The 22,805-nt window shown below is 40.4% G+C and overlaps 1 pseudogene; it reads left to right on the top strand.

Moving 5' to 3' along the window:
- The first annotated feature begins 2,514 nt into the window (after nt 1–2,514).
- On the top strand, nt 2,515–4,691 carry LOC143846172 (3-hydroxy-3-methylglutaryl-coenzyme A reductase 1-like; annotated as a pseudogene).
- The last annotated feature ends 18,114 nt before the right edge of the window (nt 4,692–22,805 follow it).

Here is a 22,805-nt window from a genome sequence, read left to right as displayed (position 1 = left end):
TGCAAGTTGGTTATACATCCAATTCTACGTTAGCAATTTGGGCTTATATTAAAATATGGTGTTTAGCTCAGTTGTTCGCTGAGTTCATATTCAGTTTCATTATAACCTGATTAGATGGGGGAAGATAGTTAGGCTTCTTCAAACTGACTTTATTTTCAAGGGAAGACAAACAAATAGGGGTTGGAAAATATTAACCCGGGTAAGATTGAGTCTTCGGTCCGTCAACGGAGGGGGTTTAACATATACAAATTGTAACTACAGGGGTGTCGCATGAAAACATAGGGTTATTGTTGAATGTGTCCGAAAGTTGAGAGGGTGTTTATGTATTATTCCCTCTTTTTTCTTTTAATTGTGGCCCATTCACAGTAGAGGTCACGGTATGGACAGTTGAAATAGTCCGATCAGAGAGCCAGGAGGGTGTCAATGGACTCAAACGGTCTTCTAGATAAATTATCCAAACATTATAGACATGATTTGGGAACAACAGCTAGATCCGAATAGTCTCTCTGGCCCAAAATTGTTTCGCATCATGACCCATACGTAGTCACAAGATCAGATGGAGCATCTAGATCAAAATGGAGCGTGCCTATATTTGAAAGTACCCTACATATTTCGTTCATACATGTCTATTCATGAGAGGTATTTTCATGACATTTAAATCCTGATTGGGTTTTTCTATGATGGGTTGGAGATCCATAAATTAATAGATTGGGATTTGGATCCCAGATTCTATTCCATAGCTCTCTACTCAAGGAGACAAAATAGTCCCTTAAGTATTGTCATCCTGTGTTATTAGATGAATCTGAAGGCCAAACTATCATCTTCTTCGTCTTCTTCTTCTTCTTTTGAACTTGTCAGAATGTGCTCACTGATTGATGATCCAACGTCTGCCTTTTAAATTCCTCCTATATTCCTTCTTGATCATCGTAAAGACGAAATCATGTGTATCGTTCTATTTGTGGATGTACAATCTTATTTTCATATGTGATAGGGATGCAACTTGGGACGGACTCAACCCAAACTTGACGGGTTGAACCAGATTTTGGCTCGGGTTGGGTTGGCATTTCCTTGGGTCAGGTTAGGTTAGGGTTGGGAAAAACCAACTCGATTTAATTTCGGGTTGGGTTAGGGTTGAGGCCTTGGCAACATGACCCAACCCGAACCCAACTTCCGTCCTCTAATTTTATCATGATTTTCATTGGGTTATGGCTTTTTGTTTTTTTTCTGTTTGGCCCTTTGTGAACCGAACCCACCCGACTAAACCCGATTCGATTTCAGGTTAGATGGGTTGGGTTCGAGTTGAGAGATATAGGGGCAGATTGGGGTAGTGTTGATCATCCTCAACCCTCAAGGCTGGGGTTGTGTCGTGTTAGGGTTTTGGTATTGCTATCTCAGGTTGGGCTAGGGTTGGCCTCAATGCGATCCAACCCCAGAGTTGCACCCCTAATATGTGATGCAAGATCTAGGTTCAAGTATGGGACTGAGCCAAAGCTTAATTACATGTCATTGCTTTCAAAGGCTCTTACATGGTATGTCTTTAGTCCTGGTGTGCATGGCATTAAACTCCCGACCCGTTTTTGTCGCTTGTGGGTCCCTCTACGTAGGAAATGATATATTCGCCCCTTTCTCTTACTTGGGCCACCACCTTGTGGTGTAAAGAGTAGTCATAAACACAGTTAGCAAAACTCGCCAAAAAAACAGAACGGCAAAATTCGAGTTTAATACACTACTGGTTCAAAAAATATAGTAAAAAAAATTGGAAACACAAGAAAATGAGTTTAGAATTTTATCATTTACAAAATATGGTGGGGTAAAATTGGAACTTTGGCCCAAAAAAACGTGTTTAAAACACATTTTAAACGTGTTGAAAATGTTTGCCTAAAACAAACAGAGTTTTATTCGTTTTGAAAGTTTTAAACGGAGTTTTAAATGGCACACCAATAAAACACATTTTTTTTAAAAAAACCCGTAGTTTAAAGCGGAGTTTTGCTAACTATGGTCATAAGCATGGTTTTAACTGGAGACCGACACCAAAACCCATAAAAACCGAAACGCTCATTTATTTCGACCTCGGAATTTCGGCTGAAATTTTGGTATTCCCGAAATTTGACCCAAAAATTCTTTATTTTAATATTTCACCAAAATTACCGAAATTTCAGCCGAAATTACCGAAATTTAATATTGAATAAAATATTACTTTCGGGTTTTGTACCAGATTTCATGGTTGCCAAACATGGGCATAAGAGTAGGTGAAACTCTCAAATAATAGATCCAGTTGAATTAAATTTCTATCTCACAAATATGTCAAAAAATAAATGGAGCAATGATCAAGATTAAGCTTGATAAGGTTAGGGAGAGGGGGGGGATTCAACGCCTTCTGATAAGTCATTTTACTTCCAGGCATTTACCCCATAGAGGTGAGAAGACAGAAAAGGGAGTGCATGTATCATTTTACTTCTCCCATTAGTCAAAGTCAAGCTTCTTCTCATAATATCAAATGGATCTGATACACCCACTTTGTTTGGGTAGAGTGCAACCTATCCTACCCACTGAGCTTCAGCATCCAAGTGAAGGAAGCTCCCACGAAGTCTCTTACAGCCTACTTAGAAGACCACATTTGAGAACGAGTCTCAAAAAAAATACAGTATAGTATTATTATTTAAAGGATCAAGAGCAGACCAAAGACCCCAAGATCTATATAAATACGACATAGGGAAGAAAGAACGAACAGCATCGGCGGTGAGCGGTCTCTTACGCCTCTCTCTCTCTCTCTCCCCGAATTTCAGATTAAAATCAACAGATTCTGCAATGGAAACCCCCATGAAAATCTCTACACCATTCTCTGCAGAATCAAAGGAAGATTTCCCTTCCTCACCAACCAAAATCCAAGCATCTGATGCACTCCTAGTCCCTCTCCGCCTTACAGACAAATTCTTCTTCCCTCTCTTCTTCGCCTCTGCTTACTTCCTTATGGGCCGTTGGAGAGAGAAAATCCGAACCTCCACCCCTCTCCATCTTCTCACCTTCTCCGAACTCGTCGCCATAATCTCCCTCCTCGCCTCCTTCATATACCTCCTCACCTTTTTTGGTGTATCCTTCATCTCCCGCTCCTCTTCGTCTGACCCATGGGACGAAGAAGAAGATTTTATCCAACAACGCCCGTCTCCTACTCCCCCCACCACTACTTCTCTTACTCCTGTACTCCCAAAACAAGAACCCATCTCGGGTGAGGATGCTGAAATTGTAGACATGGTTGTGTCCGGATCTATTCCTTCTTACTCGCTAGAATCCAAGCTCGGTGACTGCAAAAGGGCAGCCTCCATTCGCCGTGAGGCTCTCCAGATCACGACCCAGAGATCCCTCGAAGGACTTCCTCTCGAGGGTTTTGATTACGAGACAATTCTAGGCCAGTGCTGTGAGATGCCCGTTGGGTACGTTCAGATTCCTGTGGGAATCGCGGGCCCACTTCTGATGGACGAGATGGAGTTCTCAGTCCCCATGGCCACCACAGAAGGTTGCTTAGTGGCTAGTACTAATAGGGGTTGTAAGGCAATTTATGCTTCTGGAGGGGCAACGAGTGTGCTTTTGAAGGATGGAATGACTAGAGCACCTGTTGTGAGGTTTGGGACTGCCAAAAGGGCTGCTGATTTGAAGTTCTTCTTGGAGGATCCCATCAATTTCGAGACGATCGCGGTCGCCTTTAACAAATCTAGCAGATTCGCGAGGCTTCAGAGGATTCAATGCTCTATGGCTGGGAAGAATCTCTATATTAGATTTACTTGCAGTACTGGTGATGCTATGGGGATGAATATGGTTTCTAAAGGAGTGCAAAATGTGTTGGATTTTCTTCAGACTGATTTCCCTGACATGGATGTAATTGGCATTTCTGGTAATTTCTGTTCTGATAAGAAGCCAGCGGCAGTGAATTGGATTGAAGGGCGTGGGAAATCAGTTGTTTGTGAGGCAATTATTAAAGAGGAGGTGGTGAAGAAGGTGTTGAAAACTAATGTGGCTGCTTTGGTAGAGCTGAATATGCTTAAGAATCTTGCGGGGTCGGCGGTGGCCGGAGCATTGGGGTGATTCAATGCTCATGCTAGTAATATTGTGTCTGCGGTGTTTCTTGCGACCGGTCAGGATCCTGCGCAGAACATAGAGAGCTCTCACTGTATCACCATGATGGAAGCTGTTAATGATGGGAAGGATCTTCATATCTCTGTCACCATGCCTTCTATTGAAGTGGGTACTGTTGGAGGAGGGACCCAACTCCCTTCTCAATCGGCTTGTTTGAATCTGCTTGGTGTGAAGGGTGCTTGCAAAGAATCACCAGGGGCTAATGCCAGGCTCCTGGCCACCATTATTGCGGGGTCTGTTCTTGCGGGAGAGTTATCTCTAATGTCTGCTCTTGCAGCAGGGCAGCTTGTGAAGAGCCACATGAAGTACAACAGATCAAACAAAGACGTCTGCAAAGCTGTCTAATGAGGAAAATTCAGAAGGAGAAAGGCTAAAAAAAGAAGAGGAAAATTAAGGCTTTGAGACTCCATTAAAAATGGAGAGGAATCAACTGACCTTGAACTAAAATAGCCAATGTCATAATTTTCATCCATTTTTTGTTGTTTTTTCACTCATGGGTTGGGCCACAAATCATTGTAAAAATGTCTATCTTGTAGGAAAGAAAATTTAAGAATGGGAAACGATAGCTCTTTGGTAAATTGCAATGAAGTACGATGGTTTCATCTGATGAAGAAACTAATGTGTGAGATGTGTCAGCTTCACTAAGAGACTAGATTATTGTGATCGTGAACAACTGTTGGAAAGAATCCATATCTTAAGAAGCCCAAATATGATTCTTAAGACTGTTGGATAAAATAGACGGATCAGATTTCTACAGATCTTATAAACAAATAATGAAAGAATGATATATGGCTTAGTTGAACCCAAAACACGTTACTTGAAACGAAAACATGTTACTCGACCTCAAAACAGTGCAAGTCGAAGCCAAAAATCCATGTATTGTAAATTAAACCATAATTGAAATAAAACATGGAAAACAGATTGCACTTATCTCTTTTTATGGAAAAACGTTTATGGGAAACCCGATTAAGAAGAAGAAGGCTGAGTCGTGCCACTGGTCACTCTCCTTAAAAATCGTATTCGCCCTCTACCGGTGCAACCGGAATCCGCAAACCGATGCTCCAAGATAAAACAGCCAAAGTTAGCTCCAGTCCACGTGCACTCGCTGACTGGTCCACCCAGAACCACCTTAGAACTGTGCTCAGACACAGAAGGAACAGAAGGAGATGGCCGTTGGAGATGAAACGGTTTTGCAACTTTAATAGGTGTTATTATCATAACCATTTAGCAATTAATGGGGTAAAATGGAAACCGTTTTGGGCATTAAAAAGAATCTTTTCATTTAAAAAAACACTCAAAAGTCACTAGCTTTTGAAATAAGAGGGAAACCAAATTTGAATCTTTTCCTCTAAATTTTAAAGACAAGGCAAAAATCACTTTTGGCTTTTCAAATTCTTTAAAATTTCCAACAATCCCCCACAAGATTCAAAATACAGTTACAATTTGAAAACGGAAGCATCTGAGCACATTAGAAAAATAGAGTGGATTCATACCGGCATCTTTTGGACTTCAACCGATATTTAGGATAAACAGATTACGTTACCGAGTACAGGTAGAGTTAGACTCCTTCAACCTTTCCTCATAGGTGTAACTGGCTAACCTGTTACCCACACCCTACCTTCGATTCCTTAGTGATTCATTCACAGTATTGGAACATTTTGGCCTTGTTCCTCTCTTGGTTCTCATGAATGTTCTAGAGATTTATCCGTTAAATTCTCATAGGAAGCGGCCTCACCTCCACATTCACTTAGGTCAGTTATCAAGTGTGCACCGCAAGTAACACACCACCCAATTCAGGTTATAAACTGATTAAGAGTCTCAAACTCATCCTACCGCATTTGCAGTGAATATTATCTTCTAATATTTTGCATCTAGAAGTGGGAGTGATAGTGTTAACATACCATCTGGTGACTTGTTAGTACCCATTGAACCTAATTCCAGGGATCTCCTTTCACATAGGTTGGGTGTCCATCACTAATGGTTAATGCCTCGGGCTTTAACCCCATTCCTTTCCGATGCCTTATACACCACTTTATGTGGCTTTACCAGAGGATTTGCAGACTCCTCTTCGCCTTTACAAAGTCGAGTGTTATTGTCCCTCATCTGCTTTACCAACTTATGCCTGAGGCAATCATGCCCCTTTTGCCATTTAAGGTCTTACATTTGGCCTTGGCTAAAGTAGTTTTTTGGCAGTCACTATATAAAATTACTGAGGGAACCGGTCTTGGCCATAACAGCCCACTGCCATAAAAACATACTTGAGCCATTTGGCTCCACCTGCTACTAGGGATAAGGCTATAATCTTGCTATCATAGTGGGTCTTTACAATACATTTGTTTAACCAATTCTCATGAAATCGCTCCACCACTTAAGGTGAATAAGTACCCATTGGTATACCTGGATTCTCTCTATTAGAGATCCATTAGCACAACCTAGCCTTCTTGAACAGCAGAGCCCCCACAATTTGAACAATTACCTCTTAATTCTGAGTTACCAGGTAATACCCACCCCAATTTGATGTACACATGTACCTTTCGAGCAACAAACCCTAAGTGAGTACATGGCATTTACATTTTAAGCCGCCATACTCCAAAAATTATGGTTAGCCTCCCATTCAAGAATTTAGAGTCATGTCCATACGATACTCATACGCAATTACATTCAATTATCCAATCTTTATATAAGTATTCTTATGGACTTACTTTCTGCAACCTGCAGAATATGTATATAATAGGCACATAATGCATATATTGTTCAAATTTTGTTCCAATATGCCAAATCTACTTATTTTCCAAAAAAAAATACGAAAAATTAGAATGACATTTCAACATGCATTATATTGATGAATTTCATCAATTCTTCTTTAGATGGAATAAACTAGTAGGGTAATGCCAAACCCAATTTGGCTCTTAGAGTTCCCATGCCATAGTACATATAAAACATCATTTCCAATACATGACGGCAATACACCAAGTTCCTTAACAAGAACAAGAACTTTAAACTTTAATAGTGTATGAACTATATAGCATTCCCATTCAAGTAATGCAGATTTTTTCTTATTGAAAATGAATCATTACTTATATTGCCATTAGATTCATTTACAAGCATTCAACAAGACAAGCTTATCTCTTAAAGGCGTTTTAGAAAACACTTGACAAGCATCATTTTCTAACCATGTACCATTATCAAAACAAACAAGTGTCAAAACATTTAACTAGGTAAATGGGTGTTGATATCAAAACATAGGCTACTAATTTTATGATCCACCACAAATGGTCCAAATATCAAGCCCATATGATGATCAACCATGAATTCCCTTTTCTTTTATCAACAAACCAATAAAATTTCTTAAAACAGAAATTTAACATGTTGAGGCAATTGTATAAAGATACAATAAGGAAATCCATCATCAAAGCCAAACAAGTATAATCTACTAGTTTGGGTGCCAATAACAATATTGAGTGCTAAGGTACTCAACCTTTTAATTTGCCAAACCAAATAAGAGATGGGTTTTTACACCAATTTAAAAACAAGGTGTTTCCTAAACCCCATCCATATGATCCATTTAGTTCCAAACATCAAAAGAGTTTTAACTAAATGATGAAAAAAAACATCATACGAGTTTCAACTAAGCATGTAAAATTCCAAAACTGTAATTGAAGTAAATTATAAAACTTTTCATGTTTTAAAGAGCAAACATAAACGGATCAACAATCAACATCACAACATGAGGCTAAAAATCATTAAAATGTTCTATTTTCTTTTCAGAAATCTGAACATATCTTTTGACTTTTTTTGCACCAAAATTGGGTTTTTTTTTATAAAGCCATAGATCATAGATCAATAACAAGTTTGACCCTTATAAGAGAAGTAGTAAATCTGAAATACTACGATTCTTAAGTTTGTTGGATAGAATCCATATCTTAAGAAGCCCAAATATGATTTTTAAGACTGTTGGATAAAATAGACGGATCATATTTATACAGATCTTATAAACAAATAATTAAAGAATGATATATGGCTTAGTTGAACCGAAAACACGTTACTTGAAACGAAAACATGTTACTCGACCTCAAAACAGTACAAGTCGAAGCCAAAAATCCATGTATTGTAAATTAAACCATAATTGAAATAAAACATGGAAAACAGATTGCACTTATCTCTTTTTATGGAAAAACGTTTATGGGAAACCCGATTAAGAAGAAGAAGGCTGAGTCGTGCCACTGGTCACTCTCCTTAAGAATCGTATCCGCCCCCTACCGGTGCAACCGGGATCCGCGAACCGATGCTCCAAGATAAAACATCTAAAGTTGGCTCCAGTCCACGTACACTCGCTGACTGGTCCACCCAAAACCACCTTAGAACTGTGCTCAGACACGGAAGGAACTGAAGGAGATGAAGCAAAACCAGAAAACATAACCCTTTTTCTGTTGGCAAAAGCCACCCCAAACGTAGACCCCAAAAACTCTTAGCCTTACCCAAACCGTATTCTCTTCTCCTTTTTATAGACACCAAAGTGTCAGTTGGAAAGAGCCACCATTTATGGGTATTAATGTTGAGAAAAGCCACCATTAAGAGCCTTGAATGTTTCTCTTCCAACATTCATATTTGTGACCGGTGGAGATGAAACGGTTTTGCAACTTTAAAAGGTGTTATTATCATAACCATTTAGCAATTAATGGGGTAAAATGGAAACCGTTTTGGGCATTAAAAAGAATCTTTTCATTTAAAAAAGCACTCAAAAGTCACTAGCTTTTGAAATAAGAGGGAAACCAAAATTTGAATCTTTTCCTCTAAATTTTAAAGACAAGGCAAAAATCACTTTTGGCTTTTCAAATTCTTTAAAATTTCCAACAAGAACTGAATTGCCAAGCATCATATCAAGATGTTTATTCTCTGTTGCCATTAATAGATAAGTAGGATAGGCCAGGGATCCTCTGTATTTTTTTCTTCTTGAGGAGCAGCATCTGATTTTGCCTGGACTTCCATTTGGCTGATTCAGTTATTTGCAATCACAGCTATAGTTGGGAGCAGTCCAGCAACTTCAAATCCTCATATTTTTGTTTAAACTATTACCATGTCTGGTAATTCAAGCAGGGGCGGAGGCACATATAGCATGAGGGGGCCATGCCCCCCCCCCCCCAACAATGACTTGCAAAGTCTCCTTTTTTTTGTAAATGGATGTACATGCATGCATCCTTAGCTAGTTTAGGGGCCATGGCCCTCCAATGACCAATGCAGACTACTGTAAGTTAGTCCGGCCCCTGCAAGTGTAAATTCCTGGCTCTGCCCCTGAATTCAATATCGCTGATTTCAATTTATGAGTCCACTATCATCTAGTAGTTGGAAGACATAGTCCAAGTGCACATAATCCACATGAATGAATGCAGGTATCTTGTTTCATGAATGCTCTCAATCAAACCCATAAAAAAAATTCAACAATATCTTTTAGAATCAGCATTAGTTAAGAAGAAAAAATAAAGCACAGTTTTTGTTAAATTTATATATTGGGTAATCCTATAATAAAATCACGAGGACTATTTCCATCTACTTCAATTTTTTTGAGACATTCTTGGTACCTAGAGAGTTATACATGTTTAATGTCTACTTCTTGCAGCAGGGTAGCTTTCCAAGAGACACATGTGAAAAAAAACAGATCAAGTAAGGACATGTCCAAAGCTGTCTCTTGAGGATAGCCCATAAGGACTCTCAGATTTATGTCTCTTGGGAATGGCATTAATGGAAGAGAGTAGGGAGAAGAGTTTCACGTGTGTACTGAAAAAAGGTCAAAAAATAAGAGTAGGGAGAAGAGAAAAGAAAAACAAGGGTTTTTTGTGTGTGGTCCTGTAGACACCCCATTTTGACCGGACCATATTCCTCAAAGCTGAATAAAGTTTTGAAAACGAATAAAGTCCCAAAGTTGGACAGGTCCCGAAACCAAATTTCAAGCCCAAAGTCAAGTTTCAAGCACCTGAAACCTATCTCCGAAATTTCCAAAGAACTGAGCCCGAAATCGAAAGAACCCGAAATATCCTCATTTTCAAATAATTTTTGAAGTCCCTTGAAACTCAGATAATCACCAGGTCCCATTTGTACCCTCTGTTTGCAAGTCCCAACCTTCCCTTGCATTTTCAATAAAATTGAAAATGTACCAGGATGCGTCTCGCATTTCGGTGTGGGTGCCCCTCTATTTGGATTCCCCGAGTTTTGATGATACCCCACACCATATTTTTGATGTGCGCTAACTCACTTCGTCTTAGTGTTTAAAGAGCTGTTAAGAAGTTATTACATCTCCCAAGACAGCTCTTGCAAGCTAATTAAAGGGCAAAAGACGAACTGAGTCGGTACCCATATCAAAATATGGTTGTGTCAATATCGTTTCCCTAAATAAAGATATATATATATATATATATATATAATAATTAACTCTTCCCCTGTTCTTGCGTAGCCCCCCCTCCCACGCCCCCTCAAGCGTAGAAAGTACGCTAAAAAAGGTTGTCCATGGAAGAAAGGGAGGGCAAATATATGTTTCTCTTTGTAAAAAGGGGTGGGATAGCCGAGCATGGGTGCTCATTAAAGCAAAAAAAGAAAAAAAAAAAAGGGGGTAATTGGGATGTTGATAAAAGTGTAAAATCCTCCTCTCAGAAGGGCATTTTTGGAAGCTTGCATTTCTTTCTCTACAAGCCACAAGCATAGGCCATTAGATCAAAGAGGTGAAGTGTAGGGCTTAGATCAACTAGAATATTCTAGGTTTTAGGGTTTCTAGGAGGGCATTAAGGCTAAAAGAGGGAGATGGATGGCTGAGATGAGAAGGCAACAAATGGATGACTAGGATTAGAGTGAGAAAAAAAACCCTAGGTATAAAATTCCATGGGAGCTCGTGAGAAGGGAGGAGGATTTTCCCATTTTGTTTTAGCAGAGGGAGGGAGAGAAAAGGGGAGAAAAAAGGGGCAAAACAGAGAGAGGAAGGAGAAGGAGACCAGCTAAACCAACTCCACCACCACCGTCATCCACCACCACCATCCTCAACTCCACCATCACCATCATCCTACATCTCAACCACCATTAAACTCTTTTTCCTTTTCATCTAAAAACCAGAGAGAAAATCCAGAGAGAGAGAGAGAGAGAGGGGGGAGATTTGTGGGTTTGGAGGTCAGCCACCATTGGCACCACCATCATCTCTGCAAAGCCGGCCGGTTCCGACCACCCTACCTTCGATCCGACATCCGACCATCACCCTCCCATTTTTGCCTCCATTGAAACCCTATTTTCTTCCCCAAACTACCATCACTAGCTATACCTTCCCTCCGGCCATCTTCACCACTAATTCTAACCCATTTCCACTCCCAACCACCATCCCCATCATATCCTCTTCTTGTTTTCCCCAAAATTATCATACCCATTTCCACCATTGCTTCAACCACCATCCTCTCTAGCCCCAAACCTGGAAGCCCCATTCACCTAATCCAAACCCATATCAAACCCACTTTGATTTTTATCAACCTCTCTCTCCCTCTCAGATCGTTGCGGAGATTTCGCGGCATTGTCAAGAATTCTAGGAAGGGCAAAGGCAAAAAGGCACGATTCTCACCGGCCTTTCACTCGAATTACTCTGGTAATTTGGCTGACCCCTTTATCTCCTCTCTATGGTGCTTAATTTTCTCTTGTTAAAGCTTGGATTCTTTTTTCTCTCTCTTGGATTGGCTCAGAAATTTCAATATCCATTGATTTTGTTTAATAGCTTTATGGGTTTTTGAAGCAAATGTCCTTTTTATTTAGGAAAATTTTAACAGCCAATATTTTTTGACTTTGATAAAATTGAACCCCATTCAATTTCCAGATCTAGGATTATATATCTTACCTGAAGATAGTTCATTCGCTTGCTTGCTAAATTCATGAGAATGATGTACATGGTTGCAATTTGTGTTTCCTTGTCAAATGATTCATGGGTCCGGACTACCCCATATCATAGCAGGCATTTGGGGCCATAATTTTCGTCCATTGAATTGACTCATGTTCTTCATTTTATGGGATGACAATGGTTATTACAATCCCAGGGGAGCACCCATGATCCTTCAAGCTATTGAGTTAGAAAAGGCAAGTTGAGCTCACCCTATTGTGGAGGGGTATAGTTTTGCAAATGTTAGTAGTTTCCTCAGCCATTTCATCTTTTATGTGCTCAGTTTCTGCTTCTAGCTAGAGCCTCATCCCATTGCATTCCCATCCCATCTCATCTGGATCAATGTTTTGAGTGTGACTATAGGCAACCAAGCCTTCATCATGTAGCAGCCCATTTATCCTTTGAATCCTTTCACTAAGAATGCCCCACCTTCGTGACTAGTGGCTTGATGTATCGAGAGTACTTTCAGGGCCTTTAACCTATTATAATGGCTCAAAATTTGTTTGCTTATATCATGGTTATTGGGCAAATTGGACATTCTCTTTAGTTTGTATTGAAATGGGTTCATTGCTATTGAGGAGATTGACGAGGAGTCTTTGGGATTATTTCCCCCCTGGTCATTACTACGTTTTACAAAGAAATGATTGAGGATGAGAAGCATAGTAACTCTCAAAATGTGGTAAGACTGATTTCAAGGGAGGCTTGTTTCATTGCTCATTAATTCAATTGCGAACAATATCAGTCCAACAATATTTTGGCAATTGTGTGGTCCCCAGCTTGTCTTTTCTTTCTAACCAGCTTGCAAGCCCTCTTAAGAATTAAAATAATGTCTTTGTTGCCATTCGATTTTTGATAGACAAGTTGGAGCAGTGTGTATCTTAGAACATTGGTGGTATTGTTACCATACTTTCATTTTTGCTGAATTTTCATTCTACATCCGTTTCATGTTTCTTGGCCTCTGGGCAGATACATAAATTTACATTGCCCTCGCTTTCAACCCATCGTAAAAGTTGTACGGGCTCTTGAAATAGGAGATTCTCATAAAAATCACTTGGGATAAAAGAGCAAGGTGGGTTAGGGATAATCATTGTGGTGTTACAAATGCCAATGCTTCTTGGAATCACTCCTTTCTATATGCTTTGCCTACTTGTTATTTTCGGGATGTGTTCTTTCAAGCTTAGTCAACGGGTGAACGTCCTTATTCCAAAGTTGAACTATCTCATGGCTGCTTATCTCTGTCATCTTTAGCTGAAAGAATAAAAGTAGTGCTCATTTTCTCACTCGCGCCTATTTGAGTTCCAGGCGATGACGGAATGTTTCTTGAGCCACCCCTTTGCCCTTCATGTCTCTTTGCTTATCTCTTCATTTCTCACGTGCTTAGGGATTTTCCCTTCTTGGAGGCCATCCTTTCTTACAGGGCTTAAGGATTCCTTCCTCTCTGAGATGATTATTTTCTGCACGGTTAGGGATTCATTTCTTCCCTTCTTTGGGTTCATCTTTTCACACGTTCCTTGGGATTCTCTTTGCATTTCGGAATCCCCATCGATTTTGGGAGCACTTGTTCGGGTTTAGGCGATGACGGACAGCAACCTCTTCAGCCAAAATCCCCTTTCAATCAAAAGGGATAAAAAATAATTAAAAATCAAATAACAAAAATCCAAAAAAACACTCAAAGCATATTTTGAAATGCTGTTTCGAACTACGTTGGCTTGATCCCTTTCCATAGGGTACGTAGGCAGCTTCGAATTCTCGTCCCAAGTTCAGTCAAACTTTTCAATAAAATCATTTAAACCATTTAAAAAATCATTCAAGCATCAAAAAAATCTTTCAAACCTTTCACACCAAAAATCAAAATGGGCAAGGATGAATGATTACCAGGTCACTCGGAGCCTTCCTTTCATTTCATTTCCGATTTTGATCGTGGTTTTCCGGTTTTATCGGTTTTTCTGATGTTTTATCGGGTTTTGGACGGGCGACGACGTAGCGTGGCCCCTTCACAGGGATTGTCCTCGCTGAGCCCAACGATAGGCTATGACGATCGTGAGACTTATCCGATCTTTAGCGGATCAGGATCGCTGAGCTTGATTCATTAGAATCGCTCCCTGAGCCTATCGTACGCTCCCTTTTCTTTTCCCTGGCATTCTTTGTCCTCATGTACCGTTGATTTTCTGATTCATTTCTTTCCCTGTATCTTTTAGCTCATTGTGTGTTTATCTTTGACTTCTTATGTGCTATTGTTAGCTTGCTTACTTTCCTAGCATGAGATTGATTATTAATTTCGTAGCATTATCTCTTACATAGGCTCGCATGCTAGTGTGTTTATTCTATTGCTTTGGTAGTTTACTGCTGTGCTTATCTGTCCTCTCACCTGCTTAGTTGTAGCATTTATTCATCTTATCTTGATTATCTGCTTAGTTGTAGCTGTGCGTGCAGATGTTACTGCTTTCCGAGATGTGATGGGTTAGGATTAGATGTGGTGAGTTAGGATTTGGATGTTTATTTTCTTTTGCCCATCCCCGGGTCATGCATGCTTAGATAGATGTTTTCTCGGGGATACTCCGTCCCATTTCACATGATTTTAGCCCAAAACTCTTCAAAATTAATTAAAAATGGCATAAGAGACCAGGTGCTTGCACTTGGGCGAATTGGGGGCGCTTAACAACTTCCCCATTCGTCATCAGGCACGGACTTTTGTATCTCTGGTTATCCGTTGTAACAGAGTATTTCATGGGATCCAGGGCCTACTTCCTTGGAATTTCGACTCTTCTTTGTTATAGGTATATCTTGGTTCCGGGCTAGTCCTTGAATCGAGAGGTATCTCATTTATATCGCCACCCATGCTGTGAGTGGCACCATTTCGAGAGTTCCTTGGTTGAGCTCTCCTTCACAATGTGGAGATCTTAGAGGATCGACTTGGGATCTCGTGTCCCTCGCCATTCGTCCTCGGGATCGGAGTCCACAGGTCCATCATGTATTCATGTACTTCACATCATCGTTTGAATGTGCTCTATCGCTTGGTGGGCCACCCAATATTTTATCATGCTTTAAAGTGGTGTTTGTGTAGAGAAAAGGAAATTTTGAGAAAAATTCATGGAAAATAAGATTTCATGGAAAAGAAATCTAGGGTCGAGTAGTAGGTTTGTAGTTTTCCTCGTAAAGAGGGAAATTTTCAATTTTGGATTAACAAACTTTCCATGAAAATGAGTTTACCAAACATTAGAAAATTTATTTTCCATAGAAAATTCCAATAATTTTTTTTCCTGCATCAAAATAATCCCTAAGGCCATGTTTGGAAACCATGAATTTTTTTTCATGATGAATTAGTTTCTCCCAGTGGTCAGAGAGGGGTCGTGCAAGTTAGAGAAGGAGAGACTTGAGAGGGCACAAATGAGTAGAGGGTGAGAAGTGTCTAGAAAATAAGGAAAAAGTTGGTCATATTTTGGATAGAGTTTTTTGTTTCCTTGTTTTCCAGGCTTTACTTACCATCTCCTCACTCAATCCCTCTCGTATCTATCCATCTCCCAGCCCCTCTCACCATTGGGTAAGCTGATATTCCAGGAAAAGAAATTCATGGTATGTGCCCGTAGGCCTCATTTGGATTGCAGGGATTTTCAAGTTTGGAAAGGAAAAATATTACTAAATTTTCTTACTTTTTCACTAAAAATAGATGACTTGAACTAAACCTATTCATTTTTAACTTAAGAGGGACTTTCAATTTATGATAACATCCCTCTAAATTAACCACAATCATATCATTTCCCTCTAAATGGTAGAAAGAGAAAAAAAATCATAAGAACATTTTTCCCAACAAAAATATTTTCCTTGCAATTCAAACAGGGCCGACACCTTAGGACATGTTTGGCTACCATGAATTTTTTTCCTAGAAAATTAGCTTTCCCAATGATGATGGTGGGTGGGAGAGGGATAGACGCGAGAGGGACTGAACGAGGAGATGGATTAATGCCTAATTATTAGCTGCTAGGTCATGGTTCCCTTGTCTACTTTTTGCATGAATTATTAGGGATGTTAATGAATTCAATTCCAATTGGATCCAGCTATATATCTTGGTCAGGCTCCGTTTGGATCCCTTGTTGTTAGGATCTTTTTTAGTGTACTTTTCGGAGCATACTTCCTGAGTCTAGGTTATGATCCATTTCAAATCGGACCATCAATCAGTACACTTTAAGTTCACAATTCGAGCTTTGTATTAATCAAGGAAGCAGGATTCTTCCCTGGGAGCCTTCGATTCCCGCTTTCAATTCCCGCTCTGGCAACCTTGAGCAGGATTCTTCCCTGGGAGCCTTCGATTCCCGCTTTCGATTCCCGCTCTGGCAACCTTGAGCAGGATTCTTCCCTTGGAGCCTTCGATTCCCGCTCTAGCAACCTTGGTATTATTTTTATTTTATTTTTATTGGCAAGCTGGGGTTAGGCAGGACCCCCACCAGATATATTAAAAACATAAATGAGAATTACAATGGGGGCCCGCAAGGGCAGCATAAACACAAAAGGAGAACCAACAAAAGAGAACGAAGAACAGGCCTGGGGGAACTGTTATAGGCGCAGATATTGGGATCCTTTTCCATCTTCATCAATAATGTTGGAAAGCTCATAAGTGGATCTCGAACCGAGCACATTCCAACCTTTTATAGGACAATTCCTCTTTGAGAGGTAATCAGCAGCAGAGTTCGCCTCCCTCCAGATGTGGGTTATCTTGTGATGGATGAAAGCACATAGAGCAAATTTAATTCTTCGGATTCTCATTGTCTGCTCCATGGGATCGCCAAGGAACCATTTAAGATATCAACGGCGAACTTGGAATCAGATTCCACCCAGATATTTCTTGCAGAGAGAGTAGAAGCCAGTTGAATACCTTTTTCAATAGCATAGAGTTCAAGCTCGAAGATTCTTCTTTGTTCACATTTTGCGAGAAAAGAGAAATGCAGGTGCCTGAATTGTCTCGAATCAACCCACCGATACCTCCTCCATCATCATCCAGAGATGTATCCACATTAATTTTTAGTTCATCAAGACTGGGGGAATCCAAGAACACCAGTTTTGACTCGGGTGAGGGAGATTTAATCTATACCCGAAAAAGGATGCTATTTTGGTATTTTCTGCAGAATCTGTATCAGTAAAATTTAGAGAATTGATTTTATGCTTGGCTTCGAAGAAAATGTCCTTGAGGATGAGGGATTATGCTTTCTTGTACCTTCAAAGATACGAGAGTTTCTTTCTCTCCAAATTTTTGCAATGGCATTGGAAAAGCATAATTTAAACACAATAGAGGACTAACAATTCGCACGACATTTCTTCTTGAGCCAATTTGCTTCTTCAAGCAGAGAGGTCTTTAGGTTTCTATGATGCCCAGCTCTCCAAAGAATTTGTCTCCAGACCCAAGCAGAATACCCGCATTTAAAGAACAGGTGATTCACTGATTCAGTGGACGAATTACATAGAACACAAGAGGAATCAGATTGGGTGCCTCTGCTGAATATTCGATCTTTTGTGCTCATCTTATTAAGGAGAGCCTTCAATGATGTGATGGCATATTTAGGGACATGACCTTTGAACCACACAATATCAGTCCAGGGATGATTTGAGTTGTGGACTCGAATAGAATTCCAGGCACTTTTGGTGCTAAAAGCTCCGTCTGTAGAGGGAATCCAGATAGGATAGTTTTTATTATCCTCATTTGAGATTAGATGTTGGAGAAGCTTGAATTCATCTTTAAGAGAGTCTTTGCGCATAGAGTTGATCCAACCATCTCTTCTCAAGATCAGGGAGAGGATATTTGCAGATGCTAGGGACGATGCAGTGCGAGCTCTCGAAAATAGGGAAGAAAGGATGCCTTTGGGGTGCTAAGGCTGATTCCAAAGATCGATCTCTTATGCTTTACCTACATTGTAGCAAATGAAAGGTTTAGAAAGATTACGAGCTTTAATCATACCTCTAACACCCCACGAAGGCTTAGCTGGCATTTTCATAGTCCAAATGTTTCTGGCCTTAAGGTATTTGCTTTTAAACCACTTGGCCCAGAGAGAGTCTTCTTTATTGATAGTGTTCCAGAACAATTTCATTTGAAGAGCGTTGTTAACATCTGAGAATTTTCGGATACCCATCCCTCTTTCATTCTTTGGTCTACACAAATCTTCCCAACCACTAGAATGGTATTTGATTTGACCTGTATCATGACTCCATATAAAGGCTCTGCAAATTTTTTCAATCTCTGCCATGACTCCTTTAGGTAAATTAAAGGCTAATGACGAGTAGATTTGGAAAGAGTTAATAACTGATTTTATGAGTTCCACTCTACCCGCTTGACTTAAAAATTTTGTGCTCCACCCTGAAATCCTTCTTCTGATTTTAGATATGAGCGACGAACAATCTTGAATTCTCAGATTTGATGTGAAGAGAGGGATCCCCAGATATCTTATTGGAAATTTTCCTTCTTGGATATTGAGAGTGTCGGAAATTCTTCGTTTTACTCTAGAGCCTGTTCCAGAGAAGAACACTTCGCTTTTATCAAGATTTGCTTCCAAGCCAGAGATCTTACAGAAAGATTTTAGGCAATATAGAATACCCTTTGCTGAAGCTAAATCTCCATTCAGAAAAAACATGAGATCATCTGCAAAAAGTAAATGGGAGATGGAAATATCTTTGAAGTGGAATGGCGTAGTAATTTTTCCTTTTGCGAGAGCCTTTTCAACAGAGATGGAAAGCATTTCCATAGCTATGGTAAAAAGAAGGGGGGATAATGGCTCCCCTTGCCTTAAACCATTTGAGGAAGTGAAATGCCCTTGGGGAGTGCCATTAATCAAGACCGAAAAGGAGGGTTTTTCAATACAAGCTCTGATCCATTGAATCCAGGTATTGTTAAATCCCTGAGCTGACATGAAGGAGAGGAGGGCCTCCCTGTTAATGTTATCAAAGGCTTTGGCTAAATCCACTTTAAGGCACATAGAAGGTTGGGAGGATTCCAGATGAAATTTATGAAGGATATCGTGAGTTAATATGATGTTTTCATGAATATTTATACCTTTAATGAAAGCAGATTGGGCGGGGTTTATAAGATTATGGATTTTGGTTCTTAGTCTATCAGCAAGGATTTTAGTTATGATTTTGTAAGAGAAATTGCAAAGGGAAATCGGACGAAATTTAGAAGGCAGGGAGGCATCAGGGCCTTTGGGAATGAGAGAGATGAAAGTGTCATTTACCTCCGAGAGAAGCTTGCCATGATTGAAGAAGTTCTTGATAGCTTTAATGAAATCTTTACCTACAACATACCAGAATTGTTTGAAGAATGAGGCATTGAAGCCATCGGGACCCGGAGCTTTGTCTCCATTTGCTTTAAAAACTGCAGAGGTGATTTCTTCGTCGGTGACGGGGATAGAAAGACTATCTGCATCTTCGGTGGATAGGAATCTGCAAGGGGAAGGACTTCTTTTCTGCTGAGATTTTCCATTGTTCAGCGTTTTGTTGAAAAATTCGATGAAAATTTGGGCTATTTCCTTAGGATCAGAGGCAGTAGAACCATCAGCTCTAAGAATGGCTCTGATATTATTTCGGTTCTGACGGCTCTTAATGGAAGAATAGAAGAATTTGGAATTTGAATCTCCAAGATTCAGCCATTGGATGCGAGATTTTTGCCTGAGGAAACTCTCTTCTTTATCCATGGCAAATTTGAGATCGGCACACTGATTTTCTTCCGCCGGATAGAGATCTGAATTTCCCAGATTTGAAGCAATTAAGGATTGAATGTGATCCAAATCTCTTCGAATAAAAGGGACGACATTATCAACCCTCCCAAACACCTAATGGTTCCACTCCTTGATTTTCAATCTAACTTCTCTCAATTTCTTAGTAAGCACATACATTGGGTTTCCGAGAATTTTGATATTCCAGGCTCTTTCAACAACCGGGTAGAGAGACAAGTCTTGAAGCCACATGTTCATAAATTTGAAAGGTTTGGGACCAAGGCTGACATAGGGGGAAAGAGTGACCGTGAATTTGGAGTGGTCAGAAATTCCTTCGGTTAAGAATTCGGCAAATGATTGAGAATTTTGAGTGATCCAGAGATCATTTACTAACACCCGATCGAGCTTTGCAAATTTCCTCTGCACTTGTTTATTTGATATAATTGTGACCAACGGAGAATAAGTCGTCTAGAAAGCAATTTGCAATGCAACTATTAAGCTCTTCCATTTCAGAAATGGATCCCAAGCTCCCTCCCAATCTTTCATTTTGGAAGCGGACAACATTAAAATCTCCAGCAACCAGCCAAGGACGAGAAATTCTAGAGGCTATTTCTTCCAAATCAGACCAAAGAGATCTGCGGGAGATATAGTAATTGTGGGCATAGACTACAGTTAGATCGAACAAAAACTTAGATTGAAGGAAAAGAATCTCACAGTGAATGAGTTGGCTGGATTCTTCTTTTATTTTAATTTCTACAATGGAAGGATCCCAAAGAATCCAAATCCTCCCTTTGATGACAGATGAATAATTACCATGAGATTTCCAACCCTGACAAATTTTGCCAGTGATTTCATCAAGATTATGGGCTTTAGCTTTAGTTTCAAGCAGGCAACAGATTGGGAGATTTTTTGATCGAATAAAGTTTGTGATCTCCTTTCTCTTTGGGTTAGAACAGATTCCTCTAATGTTCCAGGATCCTAAAATCATTGGGAAACATTGGGGGATTTTTGGGAAAAGGTGGCTCTTTTGGAGTCAGCAATGAAGAGAGATTGAGTCGATTTGGAGGGGGAATTTGACTGAGCTGGGGGATCAGAGGGATTGGATCCAGAGGTGCAAAAAATGTGAGCAGGGGGAAATTTTGATTCCGGGATCTTTGGTTTGTTCCTAATTTGGTCCTCCAATGACATAGTATCAGAAGGGCCAATGGAACAATTCAGAGAGATTTGGTTACCAGGGATTGGGGTTAGGGGTGGCAACGGGGCGGGTCGGGGCCGGATGTTGGGGTCCCCTACCCCTTCCCCTCTGCGGGGAATTTTCCCCCTCCCCTTCCCCTTCCCCTTTGCGGGGATGGTGGGGAATCCCCCTCCCCTCCCCGCGGGGAATATCTAATCCCCTTCCCCTTCAGGGACAAAATCCCCGCCCCGCCCCGCCCCCTCTTTGGAACCCAACCAAACCAGCAAACAGAGCTTCTTTCTTCTACGTCCATTACAGACAATATTGTGATGAATGCTATGATTCTATTCATGTGATCAACAAACAGATGGACAAAATCAGAAATGCATGGATGAGACAACAAACATAAATAACAACAGGACCTCATCTTTCAGCAATATTCTGCATAAATTATGGAACGATAAATAGGAAATGAGCACCAGGATTACCTTCATTAACATGCAGCCAATGTGCAAAAAGTAACTATTTCAGTAGTCACAATGAACTTAAAAAGTCCATAAGTGGGCGCTCACACACGCAAAATAATGTTCATTAGTTCATTCTGTATAGCATGTTAACCCCCAGATGAGCATGAGAAATGAGAATGGAGAAGAGAACAAAATCAACAAATGACTTATTTCTTTAACTGCAATTCAGTCTAGTGCTGACATGAAACAAATTTCTAGTAGCTAAAATTTTCTTGTTGAAAATCAAAACCTGCAATCCAACCCTAAAATTCTGTTGGCACTACGATTTTTTTATAATTGCATACGCTCAGCGTCTCAGGCTCTCAGCTTGTCTTTATTATTTCAACATCTGTGAAAAGGTTATTATGGTTCCCAAAATGCTCTTAGAAGCTAATTAAAAGGAAAAGACAAGCTAAGTTTATGTTTGGGGGAATCTTGTAGCCGATCCACAGAGTTTCTAGTAGTTTTCCTTAAAAAAAACACTTAAAAATTTACAAAAAAAATGGCACTGATTAGCGGGGCGGGTCGGGGCGGGGCGGGGCGGGGCGGGGCGGGGACAACTCCATCCCCTTCCCCTTCCCCTCCCCGCACCGGGGAATTTTTATATTCCCCTTCCCCTTCCCCTTCCCCTCTCAAATCGGGGAATCCCCTCCCCAAACGGGGCGGGGCGGGGCGGATCCCCGCTTTTTCGGGTGAAATTGCCAGCCCTAATTGGGGTAGGACTATTGGTAAGGTCTAGATGATTTGGGATTGGGTTTGGAGATCTACTCGAATTGTTAGGATTTAAGGGAATGGTTTCGGCAGCAACTGGGATATTTTCTAGGGAACAGGGGTCGGGGGATTGGGATATTTGAGTAGCTACTATGCAGAGATTGAGGGGATCTAACTTTTTCCGGTGGACATGAAATAATGGGAGAGTGTTCTTCCTCCACATCAGCAAGAGTACTAAATTTGTTAGAAGCACAAGGGGTGAAGGAGTCCAGATTTTGGGAGGTTTTGGATATTGAGACTTGAGCTTTTCCTTTATCGGGTTTGTAGGGATGGACCTGAGATTTCGGGATCCACTCTTGTTTTTGAACTTGCTTATGAACTTTTTGGGTCAAGGGGCATCTGGACGGGGGATGACTGAAATCTTGGCAGGATTTACAGGCAGAGGGTTTCCAATCATATTCGACTGGCTGAATTTCAATACCTGTGGGAGTGTGGATTCTAACATGGTCGGGAAGGGGGCTGTCTGGAAAAACTTCAATACACACGCGAGCAAATCCGAGCCTTGGTATTAATTGAGAGAGAGAGAGAGAGAGAGAGAGAGAGAGAGAGAGAGAGAGAGAGAGAGTTATCATCATGGAAACCAAAAGTGAGAAAATGAAATATTATTTGTCATTTTCAGTAAGGTTTTT

Source organism: Tasmannia lanceolata, unplaced genomic scaffold (genome assembly GCF_043159265.1).
Source record: "Tasmannia lanceolata isolate RefF3 unplaced genomic scaffold, GAP_Taslan_0.1 ptg000015l, whole genome shotgun sequence".
NCBI classification, from domain to species: Eukaryota; Viridiplantae; Streptophyta; class Magnoliopsida; order Canellales; family Winteraceae; genus Tasmannia; species Tasmannia lanceolata.
This window is presented reverse-complemented; position numbering and strand designations above follow the sequence as displayed.